The sequence below is a fragment of the Cicer arietinum genome, chromosome 4 (genome assembly GCF_000331145.2).
Source record: "Cicer arietinum cultivar CDC Frontier isolate Library 1 chromosome 4, Cicar.CDCFrontier_v2.0, whole genome shotgun sequence".
In the NCBI taxonomy this organism is placed as follows: Eukaryota; Viridiplantae; Streptophyta; class Magnoliopsida; order Fabales; family Fabaceae; genus Cicer; species Cicer arietinum.
In genome coordinates, this window is record NC_021163.2 from 57,845,910 (window position 1) to 57,857,309 (window position 11,400).

Sequence of the window (11,400 nt, forward strand, 5' to 3'; positions counted from 1 at the left end):
TAATATATATATATATATATGTATGTATGTATATATATATCAATTCTCATAAATTTTATTGACATTAAATACATAAGTTGACTTAACAAAAAAACAATTTATAACAAAAAAAACAAAAATCTAATTCTAATCTAACTTAAAAACTACTTTTTTACACGGTCAATGTTACTCATCAAATACATGACTCCAGCACCACTCTTTAACGATGATGCCTTATTTTTAAATTCTCCAAAGAATTTTTTTTCTTTCCAACAAAACTTATTATAAAACACTGCTTTTAATTTTAAACAAATAAAAACAATAATAATTAAAAAATTAAATAATTAAATCGGATGAAATAAAAAATTTTAAAATAATGGACATGACATATATAACTTAAGTAAATTAGTAAATGTAAAGATGAGTAAGTAACTTAATAATGAATTTTTATTTTTATTATTCAACATAATATGTTATTTATATGAAATACATCATATTTAAAAATTCATGTAAATTTTGTTGTATCAAGTAGCAAAATATCTTTCATTTTGGTACTACTCACAAAATACTACCGAAAATTAATATTCCGTTTACAAAAAAATTACAATACACATAAAAACTATGGTTATCTTTTATCTTTGAATTTGCATATTAGTCTTCATTAATCTTTCATGAATCATTTGAATTTTTTTGAATTTGCATGATATTTAATAAAGAATTTGCATGATATTTAATAATAAATTTAGAATGTAAAATATTGTCAAGTGAGTGGTGTATTGTATTTTATTTTTAATTGACCATTAACACTCTAGTTAGTTCACACGTGTCAAACTTGCCCATTTATCATGTTTGGTTTATTATAATGTATAGATAAGAAGAATATATTACTTCATGAAAAAACCGTTAGCCCTTTCTTCTTTATATCTAACAAATATTTGACTCAATTATTAGAAAATTAAAAATTTAGACAAAAACATACCTCAATTGACCATCATTTTAAAGGATTGGATTGATAAATTATAATATAAATTTTCAATATTAATCATTAAAGATCTCACACAAATTGAACAACACAACATGAATTATATGTCTTAAATTAAATAGACTAAATTAACAATCAATTTGAGCTTTAGTCTAATAATATTGTTGTCAATACCCATCTCAAATATAAATAAATTAAATTGTAACCCTAAAACTCAAAATCTTCAAGAAAATCCTCAAATCCAAATATTTTGGTATATGGATTTGGGCTTAAAGCTTTAATTTTAATTAAAGGTAAAAATTTGTTCAAAAAAATTATCGACACAAATATCCGATTTGAGTTTCAGATCTATCTGATTCTCATATTTTGACTGGATTTGTGACTATCTCTATATTACTCTTTCGAAACACTCATTTTAAAATCTATAACAAATAATTAGATTATTCAAAATCTTTATAGTGCTTAAAAGTAAATTAATAGACACAACCTTATGATATAATCGGATTATGTAGGATTTCGAACACAAAATTAAATTGTAAAAGATTGTATACCGGATTAGCCTGCTTCAATTGATTAGATCTGAATCAGTGTGTATCTAGGTTTTCTCTTAGACTGCAGTAAAAAGCGGTTGGATTCTCAATAGTAGAAAGACTTATATAGTATTATTCTCTAATGTATTGGGCGAATGTATAGGTTGAAAAGTGGGCCTAACTTTAGCATGTAACCCAAACCATGTTGAACTACATATAAATGAGCCACATTAGATGGAGTTTCTTTTTGCACCTCATTTTTTCTTATACACTTACCCTTTTAAAATTAAATTGTAAAATATTGTATACTTGATTAGTCTGCTGTAATTGATTAGATATGAATCAGTGTGTATATAGGTTTTCTCTTAGACTGTAGTAAAAAGCGATTGCAAGCTCAACAATAAAAACACTTATATGTATTATTCTCTAATGTATTGGGCAATGTATAGGTTGAAAAATGGACATACCTTTAGTGTAAACACAAACCATGTTGAACTACATATAAACACATTAGATAAAGTTTCTTCTTGCACCTCTTTTTTCTTATACGCTTACCCTTTTAAAATTAAATTGTAAAAGATTGTATACCTAATTAGCCTGTTTCAATTGATTATATTTGAATCGATGTGTATCTAGGTTTTCTCTTATATTGCACTAAAAAGAGACTCCACTCTCAACAGTAGAAAGACTTATATAGTATTATTCTCTAATGTATTAGGCGAATGTATAGGTTGAAAAATGGGTCTACCTTTAGTATATAAACCAAAACCATGTTGAACTACATATAAATGAACCACATTAGATAAAGTTTCTTTTGGTACTTCATTTTTTATTATACAGTTACCTTTTTAAAATTAATTTGTAAAAGATTGTATACCATATTAGCCTGCTTCCAATGATTATATTTGAATCGGTGTGTATCTAGGTTTTCTCTTAGACTGCAGTAAAAAGCGACTATACTCTCAACAATAGAATGACTTACATAGTATTATTCTCTAATCTATTGAGCAAATGTATAGATTGAAAAATGGGTCTACCTTTAGTGTATAAACCCAAACAATGTTGAACTACATATAAATGAACCACATTAGATAAAGTTTCTTTTCGCACCTCATTTTTTCTTATACACTACCCTTTTAAAACTAAATTGTAAAAGATTGTATACCTGATTAGCCTGCTTCAAATGATTATATATGAATCGGTGTGTATCTAGGTTTTCTCTTAGACTGCAGTAAAAAGAGATCTCAACAATAGAAATACTTACATAGTAATATTCTCTAATCTCTAAGACAAATGTATAGATTGAAAAATGGGCCTACCTTTAGTATACAAACCGAAACCATGTTGAACTACATATAAATGAGCCACATTTGATAAAGTTTCTTTTTGAACCTCATTTTTTATACACTTACCCTTTTAAAATACCTAATTAGCCTGCTTCAGTTGATTATATTTGAATCGATGTGTATCTAAGTTTTCTCTTAGACTGTAGTAAAAAGCGATTGCACTTTCAACAACAGAAAGACTTATATAGTATTATTCTCTAATCTATAGGTTGAAAAATGGGCCTACCTTTAGTGTATAAACCCAAACCATGTTGAGCTACATATAAATGAGCCACGTTAGATAAAGCTTCTTTTTGCAACTCATTTTTTCTTATACACTTACCCTTTTTAAAATTAAATTGTAAAAGATTGTATACCTGATTAGCCTGTTTCAATTGATTATATTTGTATCGTTGTGTATCTAGATTTTCTCTTAGACAACAGTAAAAAACGACTGCACTCTCAACAGTAGAAAGACTTACATAGTATTATTCTCTAATGTATTGGGTAAATGTATAGATTGAATAATGAACCTACATTTAGTATACAAACCCAAATCATGTTAAACTACAGATAAATGAGTCACATTAGATAGAGTTTCTTTGTGCACCTTGTAACAACCTAAATTTTATAATAAACTATTTTATGAATGCAATATAATTTTAAATAATTAATTTGGTTTTAAAATTATTTTAGAATACATGTTGAACTTTTATACATATGAATAAATTTCGTGATTAGTTTTTGTTATATGGGTGCTTTAGATTTTGTGCTACTTTTATACATATTGAACTACATGAACAATCTAAATAACAAATATTATATTTTATATATTTTTCTAAATTGTATTTTAGTGTAATATTTTAATAAATGAGATCTTAGAAGATTTTACATGTATATACTCGTACCAAATTAATGTAATATTTTTTTTTTTTGCATTTGACTGATATTAAGTATGCACATAGTTATATTTCAATTATTTATAACTATTTTCTATTTTTAGTTATTTTTTTATAAATAACTATCTTGAGATAGAATTGATATTGTGTTTGATTTCGTTTATTTTTATATAGTTGTTATGACATTGTGATTTTATATATATTAATTATGATTTAGTAATTAATATAAAATATTAATGTTATATTTATTTATTTTATAATTTTGACTATTTTCTAATATGCTAGTATTATTATAATGTGAGTATTTTGAGAAATAAGTATAATTGTAGAGATTATTTTGAATGTGAGAGTTTCCATTATTAGTAATATGTTTTTTTTATATTGATTATTTTAATTACTCTAATTTATAAAATATTAGTAATATTTGGAAAACTGTGTTTGGAAGAATATTAAAAAGGAGATTAAATAATTATTAATTTTGTTTTAGCAAAAAAAATAATAATAGTAAAACAAAAACATAAATAAAAGGACCAATGGGTTTGGCTCATGTGTGAACCCTAATTGTTAATAAAATAAAACAAACAAAAAAGGGAAGGAAGTTGGAAGGGCAACTGTAAACCAAAGAGGAAACACAACAATAACATATTGTTTGACACTATGATCGATAACTGTTTCAGAAAACTTTCTCCATTTTCGCCCAAATTTGAGTATGTTATTTCATTCATTTAACTAGTCAATTAAACATGATTTTCCAGATATTTAACAACTCCAATTTCTCTTTAAAATATTTGACTTCTCCGTTTGTAGAATTCTTTATTTTGCATCGTTCTCCTTCACCGTAAGTCCGATTTGAGTGAAACCAACGCCAAATCGACCGTGTGAAAAGTGGCTATATTATCCACTGATTGGTTTTCTGATTTATTGTAATTTTCCTTGACCAAATTTCGAATTTAGTTTTTAGAGTATCTTTTCATAATTTATTTTGAACGTTTACCTATAAACTGTCGAGTTAGATCGATTGAAGGACAAATAGTCAATGAACAAAGACTGTTTGCTCGTGGAATCCTATTTGTGTGTGAAAGCGTCGAAATAAGATAATGGGTAAGAGAGCGTTTGAATTCATGAGTATAATATATTGAGATGAACGGGAAAACCGATTTCCCAACGATCCATCTGGGGCTCGCTACGTACGGTAGTATCCCTTTGAGTGATAAATTAATTAATGTGCAAAATGGAAATTATGAGATTAAAATATAGAATAGAAATACTTATAAGATGTTGATTGATTCGTTAAATGTGTGTCATTTGATGTTATTGTTATATTTGATTTAATTTTGTTAAATGTGTGACATTTGATATTATTGTGATATTTGATTTAATATCGTTAAATGTGTGAAATTTGATATTATTGTGATATCGAATGTCAAATGAATTTTAGTATATGTTTGACTAGACAGATTTATGTGGTGTGATAATAAAAGTTGGATGCATTTTGATAAGTTTATGTGATTATGATGATGTATAATTAATAATAATGATATTATAAATTTGTGATAAGTCTATGTGATGATGTATGATTGATGAGAATGATGGTATAAGATTGTGATGAGTTTATGTGATGACATGTGATTAATGATAGTGATATTATAAATTGTGATGAGAATATTGAAGTAACCCCATAGTTGATGAAATAATTGTGATTCCAATTTTTGTTTGAGATGACAGTCTCAATGGAGTACCATAGGTCAACGAGGGGATAAAATAAATATTGAGAATTTGTGAAGTGAAGATTATTTTGTCATCATATAGGTAGGGTCTGACAAGCCTAATGATTCCGGAGAAGTACAACTGAATGAGCATGATCGTGGCGGTCTACTGTTGAGCCTTAAGGAAAGATTGTTAGACCTTGGAGGTATTCAGGTGGATAATTCCAAGGCGACTTGGAGGTAGCACTCTAAATGTCGGGAGCTACCATGCAACACACGTTTACCTCGACTGTCGGGTACATGTGTCTCGGATTGAGTTGAGGGGATCTATGAGGACAAGGCCAATTTGAATTGTCCGTCCACCGGGATGGTGGCATAGTATCAAGCCTTCTAACCAAGTACTTCAGAGTTAAAATGGTACCGCATTGTGAAGTAGAGTCTAAGCTCATACATATCATTGCATTTCCTTGTGATTGTTTTGCGGTGATTGATGTGTTTCAAAAGTAATAATAACGAGAAATGACTTGAGGGACGTTAGAGGGACTAAGGCTAATAGGGTTGAGAGTGACGACGACTAAGGAAGAAGATAAGACAAGTTGAGGAAGAATAAAAGACCACTGAGGAAAAAGAGAAGAGTGAGGGAAGAATAAAGTGTTTTCTAAAAATAACAAAATGATTAAATTGTTCTTTAGTCAAAGTCAACTTATAGTATGTATGTTCAATTTACAGTATTTGTGTTTAAATATAATCCTTAAGTTTTAGTTCAATTGGTAAATGTCGATATTCTTTAGTTGAATGTTTTGTCTCAAGTTCAAATTTGAAACTTCACAATTATGTAAATTAATTATAATAAAATTTATCATCTTTTATAAATAAAATTGTGTTCAAATATTATTCCTCTTTTGACTTTTATGTAATTTAAGAGAAATAGAACTTTAGACTTAGAAATATGAAATGGTTGGCTACTTGGATGTATTTTGTATTTATAGGCAACTTTGAGGTGTGTTGGTTCATGCACCAAATAATTGAAAGAGGTTGTTGGTTACTTGATTTACCTTTCCTTTTCTTTGTTGTGGTATTCATTTTTTTTTTTGTAACATCAATTAATAGACTTATTAAGAAAGTGAATTAGAGAATTGGATCACTTCATATTGACCATTATCTTATATTTTACTATTTAAAAAAAATATTCTGGTAGAAAATACAAAAATTGTAAATAAAATCACTTTATTCTTTATACTCTATATTAATATTATATATAAAATAATAATAATTTTGATTTCTTAATTTTTATTATTTATAAAATTAATAAAAGTTAAAAGTTTTAATTTTTCTTTTAAATTTTTGAATAAAAAAATATCGATTTAACATATTTCAAATAACATGACATACGATTTTATGATATAGAACTATCTAAATATATTAATTATTTATATATTAGTAATTAAATTATAAAAATAAAAAGTTTCTTAAATTGAAAATTAAGTTTTAAAAAGTGATTGCGATTTTATAAGTGTCATATTATTATATGACACTCATAAAATTTTAATTGCTGGTATATAAATTAAGTTTTAAATAATCATTTTATATTATATGTCATATTATTTAAAGTATATCACATAATTATTTTTTAATTGAAAAATTATAATAAAATACTATGACCGTTACATTTTAAAATAAATAATCGATATAAATTAATTAAAATAGAAAACTAAAACTATAATTAAGTTAAAAAAATATTATAATTAAATTTAAAAAGATTCATTCGTGCTTAGAAAGGATGATTTAAATATTAATTTAGTATAAATTATTATTTTTCATCTTTTGAATATTTAAAGGTTGAAATGTTTTTGGAATTGAGTATGCTTTTGAAAATGCGCTTCATTTTTATAATCAGCAAAAAAAATATAACAAAATAAAATATATCAATTTATCTTAAAGAATACTAAAGAGAAACAAATTATGAATAAGAATTTAAAAATATAAAGTTATAATTTATTATTTGATTGATATCTGAATTTAGTTAATCAATTTTTGGTCCTAAATTAACCCAAATTACAAATTTACACTCATTACAGTCACGCCTACAACCACTCTCCTCCGTATAAAAATACTCCCTCTTCCTCTCTCTCATACCGCTTTTCTGAGTCTACTCACTGAACCCAGAAAGAGAGACCTGAACCTTCTCTTTCTTTTTCCTCGATCCATTTTCATGGTATTTCCATTTCTCTCTTTCATTAGACCGATTAGTTACGGTTTTATCTTCTTGCTTATTTACTTCTTAATTATACGCCGATTTTTTATTTCATTTTTTGCCATCTTTACTATTTTATAATTTAATCTTAATATTATTTTTTTATATAATTTTCTTTTAATATAAATTTTTCAATATATTTTTTATAATATTTATTTTTAAAATTGAAAGTTTATTTTATGAAAACTAGACAGATCAATTTTAAAGTCAAAACTCAACTAAATCCTTCGCCAGTTGATATGTTTGGTTTAAATAAACTTAAGTGGTTATTTTATAGAGATTGGAAAATTATTTAGCTAATTTTATTTTATAAATATAAAAAGAATAAAAAAAATATAAAAAGAATAAAAAAAATGAATGTCAATATTTTTTGTCTAAATGTAATTAATAAAATATATAATTTGTAAAAAATATAAAGGAAAGTTACAAAATTATATACAACTATTTAAAAAAATCAAATTATATAAAATATACTAAATAAATAATACTCAAATGTTATAAGAGATAAAATTTACTATCAATCCATATTTTTAACATACATAAATATCTTTTTCTCACATGCCATTCGTGAACTTTAAAAGTCACATTTAATATATGAAGAATAGATAGAAAGTTCTCATGATACATATTTAATGTAGTCTTACAAAAAGAAACTTTTTAATATATGTACAAAGAACTAGTCAAAAAATACTACATAGATTAAGAGTTGATAGAATTAAAAGTAATATAAAAAGATACACAATTGATTTATATAACATGTAAAATTGATTTTTTAATTTAAACATTGATAAATTAAATCATTTTTTGATCATTTATTTAATTAAAATTTGTAACTCCTAGATTTTAAAATTAAAATCAAAATTCTTAATTTTTTTATTAAATTTAAAACTAAGAGTAAATTTATTCTAAATTAAAAGTAGAATTCTTGAATATTAGTGCTTAGTCATTCTAGCACAGACTAAAAATAAGGTTTTAAATGTGACTATTGTTTTTACTTCATTTTCAAAGCTAGCAATAGCATATAAATTCATATTTTTCTAAGTACTTAATCAAATTCTTTCTAGTTGTACAACTACATATAAAATCAACTAAAATAATTATGATTACTAATATAAATTGAATGAGCCAAAATTTTGTTATTACAACTTATATATAAGTTGTATGGATATTTGATATGTTTAGATAGAAATTCGAATTCAATATATCTTTTTTTCTCCAAATTAGTGTATGTATGTTTCATTTTTAGGCTCTTTAAAACAAAACAAAGTGAGATAAAGAATAATAAATAAACAAAAAAAAAACGATTGATTGGATGAGGCTTGCGTATTGAAATTTTTTTGGTTTGACGGTCCAATAGAGTGAATTCAAAAATGTTGTAGAGACATAGATGGACAAAAGGTAGTCCAACTATATGGTAGATTTGGTTACCCTAGTTTTTAATCTAAGTTAGTATATTAGCAATAATAATTAGCAGAAAATTAAATATGAAATAAATATAATTTTTATAGAAAACTTCACTCAATTTGAGAATAAAAATTACGGGACTAGTCCAATAAAAAACTCACTATAATAATTAATGGGTACAACCTTATAACAACATTCTTCTACTAGAGTGGGTTTGTATGCCAAAGTAACTCTTATGTAAAACTACTTTGTATATTAAAATAATAAACTCAATTATAGAAATAACCTATCAAAATTGTAGATTTTACTACACACATGTTACCACCACCACCACCGGAACCAAATCATTTTCTCTTCTCTGTTTTTCTTTCATTCTTCTTAGAGATTTCTAAATGCCTTTTATTTTTTTCACATAGGCCTAGCCTAATAATACAATATATTCTCCTTTTTTTCCTTTCAATAATAATAATAATAATAATAATAATAATAATAATAATAATAATAATAATAATAATAATAATAATAATAATAATAATAATAATAATAATAATAATAATAATAATACTAAAATTGGTGAATTCCATTTTTGGGAGTAAACTCACCCAAAATAATTGTAGAAATCGGCATTTGAATGAGCATAAGAGTTTTTGGGATAACCGCCAAAACGAGGTTTTGTTGTTGAGTTAGGAGAATGAGAATTTAAATTAGTAAAAATGGGAAAATCAAATTTCTTGGCTTAAATCCCTGTTTACCCAATTATTTTTTGGAAGGTCAAAAGAAAAAAAATACAACATCAATTTAAAAAAGAATTAGAGAAGAGAGATAAATAAAACATCGAACTCTTTAGAAAAAAATATTAATTGATTGGCAAAAATGTAGTAGAAGAGTATAAAAGATAAATCATTTTCAGTTCCATCACTTTTAACACCCAAATAATACATAATCCCACTTTTTTTGCATGCTCTTTAACCGAAAACTCACAAAACAGATTAAAAAAAAAAAAAGATAACAATATAAAGGGAACACACAAAATAGATAAAGGAGGAAAATCAGAAGAATAAAAAAAAACTTTTAAAAATTAAACATTCATCATCTTTCAACTCTTGGAACATAAAGTATGTTAATGTGTGAATTTAAAAATATGTTAAAGTCACATATTGACAAACTCTCATATTGAGTAGTTTTGAACTTTATAAATACTTAAATCTCACATTGGATAATTAAAATATGTATATTTGCTTCCATTATTATATAAAAAGTGTTAAACTCTTGTGAAAAATACACTAAAATTGAATGTATTTTCTAACTTTATCTTTTTTCTCTCTTTTGTTTGATGCATTTTCAAATAACTTCTCCCAACAATTTTTAATTTTTTTGTTGTTTTGATTTTTATTTTTCTGGAAAATTTATAAACCATTTAAGTCTTCAAATTAGAATTGAGAAATTAAACAAACCAAACATTATATAATATAATCAAATCTGTTGAAAAATCATATTTCTATACAACAATGAAACTTTATCCCACTAAGTAGGATCCAACTCTTTAATTTATAGGTCTTTTATAATAGTTTTTCTTGTAGTTTTTTTAAACTTTCTCATTCATCTAGAAATTTAACTACCCTCCATTTGATCTACTCTCTTTACTACACAATCTACAGGTCTCATATCTACGTGTCAAAACCATCTAAGTCAATTTTCTACTATCTTATCTATTATAGGTGCTACATCAATTCTCTCACTTTAATATTGTTATTCATAATTATATCTCGTCTATTTTTCCACACATTAATTCAAGACAACATTCGCATATATGCTACACTTATTTTGTCTTCATAAACAATGGTTAATGATCCTCATTTCCAACAATAACTCTTAGGTAGCCGAGCAATATGTATTCTAAGTACTCACTATTGACTCTTTCTCTTTTACAATACTAAATTGAACATGTTGACAACCAAAAATATATACATTTTTTTTAATGAATTGGGTGACAATCATTTATAAAGACTAATATAGTAAATTTTTGTTGATTATATTTTTTAATATATTCATATATTATAATTTTAAATAAATTTGTGTATTTTAATAATTGGAAGTAACGTTTTTAATAATTTTTCACATATTCGTATTTTATGATTATTTTTAATAAATTTATATATTTTCTGTCAAACAGAGAATATATATTTATTTTATAAAATGTTACTAAAAAAATGGATTGACATTAATTAGAAATTTAATTTTTAACGTATAAAATCATTACTCACCATAAGTGAAATAATATAATTGTTCATAAAAGGAAGATTAAATAAAGAATATTTATG